The following is a 12,131-nucleotide window of genomic DNA, read 5'->3' on the forward strand; positions in this document are numbered from 1 at the left end:
CTGCTCAGGAAACTTTAGTCAGTCTGACTGACGGACACCAGTAGAGAGGGGGGAAAAAAAAGCAATACACATAGTAAGAACATCTATTGTCATGTTTCAGATTCTCTCACTGACAAATATTCCTGTTACTACTACAGGTAAATTAGAGGAATGAGAGAAAAGTTTTTATTTTTTTTTAAAAGCACCATTGCTGATTGTTTTGAACCACATGAAATCTCCTTCTGATGTCCTGTAGAGCACTTTGTAGATATTAAGTATGCATTTTTATTTCTTTTTTGATATTTTAACAATCTTCTTCGGATTTTATTTCCATTCCAATACTGTGTAATCCTTCTTGTACTCCAGGCAGCCAAAACTCTTTAGCAACTCCACCTACCCAGAACCATAAAAAACCTTGCTCAAAGAATCCCTTTACAAGGAAGGGGAAAAAAAAACAAAAAAAAAAAAGAAAAGGAAAAAGGAAAACCTATTTGCTTGTTTTGCTTTTTTTTTTTTTTTTTTTAAATACAACCTTGAGGAACAATGAGAATATACAACCATGTGTTGTCTTGACAACAGGAGAAAGGAATATCGGCAAGTACCTTTCAGTTGAAGGCTGGAATTTGTGAAGTGCTGAGAAGTGAAAGAAATTGTGGAGTACTTCCACAAAAAAAAGCAGATAATTGATAATTCTTAGTGAAACATCACTGCCTTGTTATCCTTATCATTGGAAGTGTTTAATCCAATGCTTTTGTCCAGTTCAACCACTTTTCCTTTCTTTTCAAATGACTTCTGTTTTGAAGGCTATTACATGTGTGTGCCTATTTTATCTTTCCCAAAATGTACCATCACTCATTCTATCTTTTTTTACTAACAGCATATTTTCTAGGCCTCTAGATTGCAAAAGCATCTGGGGAGTGAGGGTGTCATCTCTTCAGATCTAGGTATCTACAAGTGCAATATAGGCTCCCTTTACATTCAAAGAAAGTCAGTTCAGCAAATCAGTTTTAATCACCAGGAAACCCTGCCCACCTTTCATTATAAGCCATGCACACCTTCTCTGATCTGTCCAACAACCCTGTTTCCAATGCAAAACCCAGTGACGTGGTAGGTTTCATGGCTGGAGAGGAGCTACAGCACTGGAGTGCAGCCTAAAAATACGTTTTCCAGCTGGGATACTGGGAGTGAGGTGGGCTACTACACTGTGCAGTGCCATGATTTCCTTCTTGTGCTCCCTAATCCCGGCTGTTCCCTGGAGAAGTCACAACAGGATCATGCCCAAGTGGAAGGCCTGGCCTCACTGATGGGCGAGAGAAGGCCAGCTGTGCTTGAGCATGAGCCAGCAACTTGCCTTTGCATCAAAAGCAGCTAATGGTATCCTGGGCTGCATTAGGAGGAGGTTGAGGGAGGTGATCTTTCCCCTCTACGCAGCACTGGTGAGGCCACACCTGGAGGGCTGGATCTAGTTCTGGGCTCCCTGGTGTAAGGAACTAATGCTTTCAACATTCATCAACACAGAAAACTTTGACAAGCTGTGGCCTTTTTGATTAGTCTAAGGAACTTCACCCAAGCAAGCACGGAGTGTATCAAAGTGTGCACGGCTTCACTCCTCACAGGTGTATTGCCAAACGCCTTAGTTAAGCCCCAGAGGAGGGAAACGTGGACTGAGTGAAACCATATGTAAGGACTGATAAGAGAGAGAAATAACCAGCACCAGAACGACCTCAGCAAAAACGGAGGAAAAATTAAGGGGGGGGGGGGGGGGGGGAGAAGCGGGCACGACCACCAACTGGATTGACAGTTGGTGCACCCCACTCCCCCTCAGTGAACATGCAAAACCCACTCTCCAACCTTTCCTTGTCTCTCATGGAAATGAGTTCATGGAATACCTGCCTCTTTTGGTCTGGTATTCTAATCAGCTGATGAAGATGAACTTAAAAGGTGACAGAAAACTTTACTGTGTGTGCACCCATCACCCAAGATTGGTGATTGACCTGAGACAATGCTGGAACCAGGGGTGCGGACAGGACTCTTTTCGTCTCCTCTCCTTTTCTTTACTTTCTTTTCTTTCTTATAGATTTGTCAGTAGGAGACCACATTGTTTCCAAGTTTAAGTTGTTTCTACCACAAGTAAAGCATTTTAACCGGTCGTTTGGTGTCATTTCACCTTCATTTAACTCGAAGATCACAGTAGCATTTAGCTACTGCCTTCACTCATTTTCTTTGGTTCTGCCATGCACTGTTAAAGGATCTTCTCACAGGCCATCTTTTTAAATATATTTAACAGTATCATCTCTAACTTTTCTTTTGAGATTTTTTTTTTATTATGTTTTGGTTGTGTTTTTTTTTTTTTTTTTTTAAACAAAGTCTTTCACTGGGGAAGACCAACTCCATGTTTTGGAACCAAATTGGTATATAACTTCCATCCCTCCTCTTGACTGCTCTGTCCTTACACTTCTGTGAATATCTGCCATCTTCTGCATCTAAAAGTCTAATTTCTTTTCTACTTACTGCTTTGTTCATCCATGTCCCAAAATTTCAATGATCAAAGAATGCCTTACGATGGCATAAACTGCAACAACGAAAGATTGGAGAAGAAAGAATAATACCAACAATTTCTGCCCACTTCAGATGACTGAATTTCAAGAGAGAGCAAAATGACCAGATTAGGTAATTTTCACCAGTGGGTGCTGTGGCACGTGGCCCTTCAGCCACAATGCACTGTAAAGCAAAGGCTCCTTCCATTTAAAAAGCGTCGTTGCCATGTGAAATACCAGCCTCATTTTTAAGCATTAAATAACTTGGGTATAATTTTTAATTCATTTCATTTATCACCACCAATATTCTTAGGGATTTGGACTAAATATAAAAAGTACAGACTAAATCCTTAATGCTATCTTCTGTGACTACTCCTGCTCCTCACTACTTTTGGAACTGTTGCTGTTTTGTTCTTCAGCAGCCATACTAAAAGGTGCCTTAATTTTCCAATGCTAATTCCTCCTACAGTTTATAATGGTTTAACAATTACAGCATTTGTAAGTATAGCTCTTATATAGGCTGAAAGGCAATACAGGACAAAACAAAATTCAAAATATTACAAGAATTATTTCTTTCTACTTATCAGATAGAATTTGATGGTAACAACACACAGAATTTTAGAAGAATCTGTTCTTTCTTCCTTTTTGAGTGCCCAAAAGTACTAAATATGACTTTATATAGCAGTCACAAATGTCTTAATTATTTGAATGCTGCTCAGTGACTTCAACAATCAGCTTATTGCAAACAAGAAAAAGTAAATATTTTGTAGTGATGATGACAAACACAACATGTGGCATCTACATAGGCAGTTTACTGAATATTTTGAATGAAGTTAAAAAAATAATTGTGTAGTGTAAGCCTCATTTTTGTGTGTCCCAATCTTGCTCTGTGCTTCATTCTGGAGTAGCAAGCTTGGCTAGAAGCTTGTTTCACAAACGTATCAGGATATTTGCACCTTTCTTTTCACAAATTCCCAATGCATTTTCCAACTTGGATCATTCAGATTTAGGAGGTCAAGGTCCATAAGTTAGAGTATCATTTTCTTTAGAAACATAAGCTAGTCTTAGAGAAACCACAGGGAGAGATTTTGGGCATGCAAAGCATGCCCTGTCTTCTCTTCTTCCTTCCTCCAGGTTCCTTTGAAAGACTCTCAGTGCCAAAAAACTCCATCCCCTCCTCTTGGTTAATGTCATGTCCCACTCAGACAAGGGAGACGAGTGACTCAGTTTTGTAAATCCCCAATGGAGTGGACAATGGTGAGACAAGTCTCTAAGTCCATGCACAGACATGTATTAATTTCCCACAACGTACTAATTGGATAAACGATAACTGGCTAAGTGTATGATGAATTATGGCAAGTGATATAGTATGCCTTGCGTTACTTAATGGTAATAAGGGAAAAGGGGAAAAAAGAAAAGGAGTTAGAACAGAGAAATAGACATCATTGATCCAGGTTCCTGTTCTGGTCTTGTCTAAGTTCATTACGGATACATCTGTCTTCTTCATGCCTTCTTTCTATACTTCACTTCTCCATTTGTACACACTTTCCTTGGGTCCGTACCCTAGGTTGACCCACATACCTACATATCACAAATATGGGGAGGAGTAAGGTGCTTCATGGGATGATGTAATCAGCACGTAAATAACACGCTCTTGCTAATCTTCATTAGCATATTCAGGGGAGTCAACTTTAATATGAATTTTGTGGATAATGAAGCAGATGGCCCTTGAAACCTTACAGGCTGCACCAGAGCAGAGCTGTCCTGCCCTCACAGGACTCCCTATTCCAGCCCCATCCTGTGCTAATCGGGCCGCCTTAGCAGCTCCAGGCTCCACAGTATTAGAGCGTCATTACTTGTGAGTGTTTGAGACATTCCTAAGTTCAGGGGGACTCCGCTCCCCCCCATCCCTTATCTCTTTTTTCTTCAGTCCCTGTTTCAGGGCATTACAAGTCATCTCTCACAGTTAGCAGCAGTGCCAGCAAGCAGCAGGGCTGGGGTGTCTTACTGCCAAAGGGTGGCGAGGACTATGAGGGCTGGGGAAAGATGTGCAACTTCAAGTCTAAAATCTTTTCCTCTGTTCCTTCCAGTGTAACTTTCATTTCACCAACACGAATACAGCCTCCTCTTCCCAGTTCAAAAAAATGTTTGTAGCGGAACCTATGCACTACAGACAAAATTTCCAAAAGTGCTCAAAGACCAGATTTCCTTTGCCTCTTGGCTTAGGGGCCTAAGGATACAGACATTCTGTGAGAAGGCTTATGCAAAGTATCTGAACAGATTAGTGCTTACTTAATAAACACTGAAATAATCAAAGCTAAAAACTTCCCAAAAGGACACAAAACTTGCTTGCTACAAACAACGTAAAAGAGATCAAATGCAAGTGACTGAATACAACATGTAACCACACAACCGGCTGGGAACACATACCAGAGGTTTCCTTTAAGCATCTGTGCAGAGCTGGAGAAAAATAATTATGCATGTGAATTGTTACTGTAAATGACAACTAATAAAACAGAAAGTTCAAATTACTGTTGCTGCTTCAGAGGGCAAGTAGGCAAACACAATCAAAAAGCAAATGACAAGTCATCGTGTCACTTCAAAAATGCCACTTCACTTAAATGGCACAATGAATTCTAATTAATAGGAAGCATTAGATTGGAACATAAGGCAGTCAACTTCACTATAGAATAAACATATTCTCCCAAGAAGGAAAATTTACTCTGATCCTGTCAAGCTGACAGGCGCATCTTCCAGGAGAAAGTGGATCCAAGTTATCTGCAGTGCTGTAATTGCCATTCTTAGTACTTACATTTCCCCTGACTCAAGAGCAATTATGCCTTAAGCACAGCCATGGAGACAGGAATAATATCATGAAGTCACCTGGCAACTGTAATAATGATAACAACAACCTCTTGATACTTCGGGAATGGAAGAATGCTGGGGAGCATTAGCGGACTGAACTGATAGTCGAGGCATTTGCCGAGTTACGGGATCTAACACCACCTGCCATGGATCCATATTCGAGTCCCAGCTTCAGCCTGTCCAGGTGAAACTCATGTACCACACTTTATAGCAGCGCGGCCCCCCTAATTTCCCCAGGCTGCTGTGATGACCCCCAGGTGGCATTTTGACGTAACAGCAGATAACAACAGTTAGCCAACAGCTGTGGCTCTGGAAAATCCTAATGCTTTTGCCATTTGAGGAGCCATGAAATGAGATTCTGTAAATTAATGCTGAAAAATTATTTACATTTCTAGGAGCAGCAGTAGATTCTACCACGATCCCTTGTGCTCCTTATATACATATTCAACACTTTTTTTTAAATGATACACCATATATACAGTATACGGACTATAAAATATAGATCACTCTCCCTATGACACAGATTGAAATAAACTTTAATTATCAAGTTCTATTTTAATAATCCAGATTTTGGCAGGGAAAAAACACACAGATTTTCCAGAGATGTCTTAGATTTGCTCATATGGCAGTTCTAAGAAAAATAATACACACTGCAGACCCACTTATGTTTTGAATTATCAGAGTTGCATAAGAGCCAGAACATAATTTGCCCTGCGAGATCTGTAATTCTGAATTATGATAATGTTCAGGGTAGAAAGAACATAGATTGTCTTTAAATCAAGGGCCGGCAGTTGGGAGAAAAGACCACCTCCCTCCCGTAGACTAATAAAATGTGGTACAGTGTGACCAGATAAGGGCAAATAAAACTTACATTTCCCAGTTCCTAGGTTTCAGATGACAAAGCACTCTTTACACAGAAATCAGTGCTGCCTTTCAGCTCTTAGTGAGTAGGTATTCTTATAGTAAGGTCTATCAGGAGAGAGAGAAGTGGGGAAAACCCTCGAAGTTCTGGGGGTTTTGTTGTTTTTTTAAATCTTGTGTATTATGTCATAAAAAGAAGATTATCAGGAGTTTAGGTACAAAGACAAGGACATGCTGTAAGCCACAGCAGGAGTGGTGGATCGATATTCCGACTTCACCTTTTTGCCAGGGATGTTGTTCTTGCACAGGGAGAGATACAGAGGTATCTTCTCCCCTCCCCAAAAGCAGACAGACCCCACAGACAGACATTTCTCCCAGACCTCCTCCGAAGGAGGGCTATGAGTGACACACACGCAGAATTAAGGAGAGATTTGTCAGCACCTTATAATTACAGCAACTAAGGGCAGAATGAAAGTAAATCTCCATGAAAACACACTGTGTATGGGCTGGGGGGTGTCCTCTGCTGAAACCCGCCTCTCATGTGGGTTGCAAAAGTGCTGTTGCCCTCAAATGGGTAATAAACTCCAGTAAAGCTGAAAATCAATACAGGAGAATAAAATAGTTAACCAATTGCTACTATGTACACAGTTCTCTGTCCGAAATACAGTAGCAAAAATTGAAACCGTGCTTTTTTCTCTTGTTTCTTTCTAGAATCATTTAAAAAACCCACTGCTGTCACACTCCTAATGGACAACCTTTCAAGAGAGAGTAACAGGAAATCCACAGCAGCATTTTATTTACAAGTTAAGCACACAACACAGAGCTGAAGGTATTTTTCCTTATCCTAATAAAGCTGAGATCAATATTTAGTTTGCTTCCTATCTTCCCCACCCCAATCCAGATGAACACAGTGCACACACCTCCTCAAGCAATATTTTTTTGACCAAAACAGAAGACGTTTCTGAAGTGAACTGTCAGAGGGACCAGCGAGAACCACACTGGCTGTTCTACCTGTGATGCTGAAAGGAACGTTGAAATGGGTTTCAAGTAGTGAACTCAACATGAGAAACTCCAGCAACATGAACAAAACCACATTTTTAAACATTTATTTCAAAACAGGGCCCCAAAGCTCCACCGAGGAAAACTCAGATCTTCCATAATAATTGGAGGGAGAGCTTTTGCACACAAAATAGAGACAGCATTCTTCTAAAGAAACTTGCCTGTGAGATTTAGAAACAACTGCTGTGAGCTAGACTAAGTGTTTCAGTGCCACATCCCTCCTCTCCAGTAAAACCTGAGTTGCAGTAGAACTTCCCATCACTTCAATTCATTCTAATCTATAAAAATAAATTTATTACATATATTGGACAGGACAAAACAGTGTTGCCAGGTGCTTTGGGATGTGAAAAGCAGAGAGTGGGAGCTTTAATTAAGTTATCTCTTAGTCATATGAAGATGATAAATGCAGAAGGAAGATACTCTCTTGTTAATGTTTCTTGTTTACCATTTTCCCAGGTCTAAAGACAGTGGATGTTTCTCTGTCTTGCACCCTTAGTCAGTCAGTTATAGCAGAAAAGTCAGTAAGTAACACACTGGCATTCTGATTTAATAGCATTTCATTTTCATGGGAGAGATGAGACAAGGCTCAGGACAAAAAAAAAGTAGGCCTTAACTCTTAATTTATTTTCCTTTAAATACAGCTGCCATTCTGTTATGTCTTACTTCTAGTGGAGGAAAATTTAGGCAAAGTTGAACAAGAGCTCAAATACTATAACTTATATATATGAAAACTTCATGAAGTCTGAAATTTGCTGACATAGACCACAGCAAATAAAGATCTTGAAGCCCTTACTTGAGATACATTGAACTTTTTAGTTTGTTCTACATTGCATGATTCCTGTCTTGAATGGTCCCACTAAATAGCTCACTCTGTAGCTCACTATAGTCCCTTTACATCATGCTGCCAGTGCAAAAAGGCTGTAAAAGCAGAATATCCAAAAGGACATGGAGATCTTCAGTGGGCATAGAGCTGCACAGCTCAGTCCTCCTCAAGGCCTCTGTGGAACGGGAGGTATCTGAAGGAAAGAGAATTGCAACTACCTTGTTTCTTCATAGAGAAGCAAGCTATCAAGTATTGCCATACATTTTCCTCTCTGGTACAGCAGGTCCCTTTCTTCCACAGGGATCTGTGAAGTCTGTGGGAAGTGCGGAGTTCCCCGAGCTCTCCTGTCCCACCACCAGCGCTGTCAGCAACCAAGGCAAGAACCAGAGGGGTCAAGAAGCTGCTGTGGGAACTAACTGCAGGCCATCATCAAGGAGCTCTTCCTGCACCAGCATTCTTCCCTGCCCGCAGACTTTTCAAGTTTGATGTTAGGCCCAGGTCTTTCATAAAAATTTTCATCAAGTCTTGTTGTAAGTGATCATTTTTCAAAACACTGTGAAGATAATCCTTTATTAGCAGTTAGAATAGGGGTGAATGAATGCAAAAGTGTTTTTTTTTTTTTCCTCACACAAATGTAAACTCATTTGGTTTCAACTTGGTATTACTGTGTTCCTCAAGAGCATCAGTCTTTTCTCTCAGCTGACACTTCAATAGAAGATGCAGCAGCTCAGCATTTCCCAAGAACTGCTCAAAGATTTGCAGTACCTGAAAATAGAAACCTACACAGAATTCTCATCTGTTGGAAAAACAGAAGTTTAAGCCCATCTCTGACACCCTAATGTTGCTGTGGGATCTTTTGGATACATTCATTTTCTTCAGTATAAAGATTAACAAATACATGAATTATTCATGTCATCTACCAGACAGTGCTGGTAATGCTAGGTAGCATGTGTACAAAGTTTTTGCAGTTATGTGAGTCCATCCAATGCACACTTGTCCAGACATAAAAATAAGTGTTATATAATGCAGAGAGCACAGAATCAATACGCTGGTTGTGTGTACCAAAGAGAATGAAGTAACACAGGAACTCCTATGCAACAACTATGCTACAAAAGAAGGAAGAAGCTGCAATGCTAAGCCTGAGCCATTTGATCCAAAACTTGGTCTAGTTGTTTTGTGAGCATGAGTAGCAGTAAAGAGAGCAGAGCAACAACCACAGACATCCTGTTGGTTTGTTCATGAGCAAACAAAATAATTAGGCACAGTCATAAAAGTTCATCATCTTCAGATAACGCGTCTAGGCTCAAAAAGGAAATGTTTATCCTCCAGACTGACAGGAACTGATGAAATAACACTATTATTAATGATGCTGAGAGGGAGAGAGATTAAGAAAGGGAGTTAAAAAGTAAGCATGTTGCAACTTAACCTGTAGAGAGTCTACCACCTTCCCATTAGGGAAGGAAAGTAGCAACTGCCTGGCCGTTTTACCTTTAAAATGCTTTATGCACAGTAACATATAGCTACATGAAGATACGTTAATGAAACGTACATTGCCATCTCCATTCTTTTTCAGCAAGTTTAGTGATTGCTTGGTGTTAATGATTACAAAACAAGTTTTCCATAAACAAGAGAAATAGATAAACAGGTACCTCCTCCCAGACCAATAAAAGGCTTGTATCTATCATTATTACATGAAACTGCGACCCAGTTACAGTAGCACAAATCAGAAAAAAACTTTCCTGATTTCACAACGGCAAGGAAGGATAATCTCTGTCATCTTAAAGATATTCAAGAGGAATTTGTATTGATTGATTAATACATATAAATTATCCATATATTTTAACATGCATTTCAACTAAAAATTAAAATGGGATGTAAGCTTGCTTTGTTTCCAAGATCTGTAGGGATTTATGTAATGTAGCCTAGTGAGATATGCAGTTTCAACAGAGCAGCCTGCTCAGGGAATCCTCAGATTTTAACTTCTGCACAGCAAGTCTCTTGGAAAAACACACAGACACTTGTTGCTTTGAGAAGCTTCACTTTTCCCTAAGACAGTGAAAACAAACAGTAAACTGCACTCTTCAGACAGCTACAACCAGCAGTCCTAAAACCTCTAATCTCTCCTCATATCTTTCCTTGCCCCAGCAATTTTGCTTTTTGTGTTTGAGAGGCAACAGGAACTGTTACATATGTTTTTACACAAACTGAGAAATGACAAAAGTTCACAGAATTTGGAAACATGTACTAAGTGAACAAAGAAATATGGGAACAAAGCCAAGACTGCCAAGGGTTATGCTCTGGGCTAGTAAGTTGGAAACTTGCCATCCCAATACCCAGGCTTTCCTGAGGTAAAGTCCCAAATCAAAAGTTCTGCAAAGATCTCTGTGAACTCGTGCCAAAACCCAGCAAAACGATTTAGAGCAGCTGCTTATCAAAGGCAAGTTTCTTGGGCAGGAGAAAATATAAAAGGCAGAATGGAAAACAAACCCAAAGAAGAGCTGCAGGGCATCTATACATTTTAAAGGTGTGTATTGACAAAAGGCAGTTGTCAACAGCTGTCTTTTGCCTGCACTTACTGGAGCTGCAAAGAAAGAGGAAAGGAGGTGAGAGACAATGAAAGAATGGAGAGGAATTAAGTCAGGCTCACCAATTGTAAAGTTATAGCCATCAATACTGAAAGCAACACTCCGGCATTTTTTTAAATCCTTCCTTTCTGCTGCTTGGCTCCATCACGATCCTGCCAGGTTGTACTTTCAGCAGCAGCCCGAGCAGCAGGCTCGAGCTCGCACACCCAACCTCACCCACCTCCCGGTGCGGGGAGCCGAATCTGAGGCAAGCACCCAGCAGCTTCCTCCTCCCACAAACGCTCTCGCTGGCGTGTTACCGATGTGCCTACTCAGAGTTTAACAACTAGTTAGAGGCTCCAGTATCTAAACCGGCAGTCAATTAGTGCAAGACTACCCATTCAATAAACCAGCTCTACCTGTCAAATCTCTGTGCAGGAGTTCAACCCACAATTAAAACAAATGATGAAGGGTTAGATTTTGCTGTGACCTACCCACTGACGCCCCTTGTATTCCCTGCTGTTCTGCAGCCCCTGCTTCTGTGGTTCCCCTTGCTCATGGGGATTTCTGACTTGCATCAAATTGTGCTCAAATTTCAGCCCTTCAAATACAAGCAGCACGTTTCAGTCATTTGAGAGATAATGAATCAACTCAAGATGACCGTACACCATCAATCAGCTACTACTACTAGTACTAATGGCAAGGCTCTGGGAACACAACTGGCAGCAAAACCCAAGAGATTATCAGTAAGAGCATAAGTGACCGTGGGAAAACTACAAAAATTATTTAGTGATAATGCTGGTAAGCTGAGAAAAATGTACATACCTATAAAAGTCTTCCGAGCTCTTCCTCCTCCTGGTGGTTCATCACATGGTTTGTAAACTCCTCTCTGCAGTTATTTTACCCAATGAGGTTTAAAAATGTGATGCAGAGTGCTTGCAGCAATCTGCTGAAAAAGGCAAACAAATCATCCCTCTTGTATGAAAAGACAACACAAAGAGTCAAGGCTGGAAAAGTTTTCACAGAAGCCTAGCGGCAAGCCAAGCCAAATTTTATAAATAGGTCTCCAAGGACAATGTCTTAATGATGACAGTTTGTGTAAATCTGTGAAATTCTTTTCTTTTTTCAGTGATGTGTGTTAATACAGAAACATGGTACTAAAGTGCTCCAAATTTTCATGTTCCTAAGCATAAAGTAAATTCCAGATAAATTCATGAGGTTTTGCTTTGTTTTGGGTGAAAACCACATGGAAACACTGAGTTTCAGGAAAACTGTTATTAAAATAATAGCTGAGAGCATTTGCTAAAAGCTTGCTCAACACACACCAAAAGGTTTACAAAATATCAGCAAACGTGGTCTGTGTTTAATATTTCTTGACAAAAAACTCAAGTCAGATAGAAATATTCCACTTTTTAAATCCCGTCTCTTCAGAGGGCGGAAGAG

General features: G+C 40.4%; 1 protein-coding gene across 1 annotated transcript in view; it reads right to left on the minus strand.

Annotated features, from left to right (window-relative positions):
- Nucleotides 1-11,574, minus strand: part of KIAA0319 (KIAA0319 ortholog) — a 96,190-nt gene extending 84,616 nt beyond the window's left edge. Inside the window, exon 1 of the mRNA XM_032998925.2 lies at nucleotides 11,514-11,574. The gene's annotated coding sequence lies outside the window, so the exon portion shown is untranslated. The remainder of the gene's footprint in view (nucleotides 1-11,513) is intronic.
- Between the last annotated feature and the right edge of the window lie 557 nt (nucleotides 11,575-12,131).

This window comes from Tyto alba, unplaced genomic scaffold (genome assembly GCF_018691265.1).
Source record: "Tyto alba isolate M040663 unplaced genomic scaffold, T.alba_DEE_v4.0 Super-Scaffold_48, whole genome shotgun sequence".
Classification (NCBI taxonomy): domain Eukaryota; kingdom Metazoa; phylum Chordata; class Aves; order Strigiformes; family Tytonidae; genus Tyto; species Tyto alba.